Genomic DNA, 1,598 nt, shown 5'->3' on the forward strand with positions numbered 1-1,598 from the left:
GCATGCCTTCAATGTCTGTTTGCCCACAACAGTGCAGGAGATGTGCCGCTCTGGGAGGCTGGGTGAGGGAGGGGCAAAGAAAAGTGTTATTCTCTCATTTGATTAGTTTTCAAGGGAATTTTCAAATCTATTTTATTGCAATTTGAGTTTCGTTAGTTTCATGGATGATACTAAGTTTCTAAGTTTCTGTTTGATTTTTCTCGATTTTCTCTTTCTCTCGCGTTCAGCTCCTCATTTAGACGTACGGCCGGTATATGTGCACACAAATACTGGTATACATGTACCATGTACATGAATATGTATTAACATAAACTTACATATGTGAAAACACACACATACACACATATGCGTGTGTGCGTGTGTGTGTGTTTATATATGTGTATGTATGTATACATATATATATATATATATATATATATATATATATATATATATATATATATAGATGCTTACACACACATATACATATATATATATATATATATATATATATATATATATATATATATATATATATATATATATGTGTGTGTGTGTGTGTGTGTGTGTGTGTGTGTGTGTGTGTATACATACATACATACATACATACATAGAGAGAGAGAGAGAGAGAGAGAGAGAGAGAGAGAGAGAGAGAGAGAGAGAGAGAGAGAGAGAGAGAGAGAGAGAGAGAGAGAGAGAGAGAGAGAGAGAAAGAAATAGGTACTAGCAAACCAAACTATAATGTTCAGAAATAAAGGAATCGCCCCCAACGAGAAATAAACCGCAGACAACGGCACACACATACACAGCAAAGGCACAATTAGGTAAGTGCAGTCAGAGCCGCTTGTTCTCGCGACGCACTGCGAGGAATTTCACTTTCTCCGAACAGAAGCGGCGAGAGGAATACCTTGTTTTGGTTTAAGTTCGTATCCCCTTCCTCCGCAGTTTTACCCATTTTCTTTTATACTTTTATTTTCATTTTAGTTGGATTAAAAAAAAAGTTTGGTTTTTATTCTAGCTTAACTTTTATTTTAGTTTATATAATTTTATTATGTCTGATTAATTTATATTTTATTTCATCATATTCATTTATATGTTTATTATTTATTTTATCATTGGTCTATTTATTAATTTAATTATATATTTTATATTTGATTTATTTATTTATTTTAGTTTTATTTTGTCTATTCTATTTTATCTGTCTAATTTTATCTGTATCATCTCTATTTGTAGTATTCGAAATCTGACAGAACTACAGATGTAGACCTTTATATATTGTACGAGAATGGGCGGATTCTGTTACAGTCGACTATATCACTACATATTATGGTTATAGCACTATATTATCACATAACAAATATAAGATATAACATATTTCTTCCGTCCAGCACACTATTTAAAAGAAAATATTCACGTAGTCCTTTCCATATAACCTTGAGTCATAGACGAACTACACAGACTTGTACAAGCTGTGTAAAATTTGATACACAGTCATATTGCATTCTAGGATTAAGTTACACCAATTTTGTGTTTATATTCATCAATTAAGATAAAACAGTCACACACATCTTCACACCTCATGGTCTTGAGTGCCTGTATCGAATGACATATCTGCCACT

Source organism: Penaeus vannamei, chromosome 3 (genome assembly GCF_042767895.1).
Source record: "Penaeus vannamei isolate JL-2024 chromosome 3, ASM4276789v1, whole genome shotgun sequence".
NCBI lineage: Eukaryota > Metazoa > Arthropoda > Malacostraca > Decapoda > Penaeidae > Penaeus > Penaeus vannamei.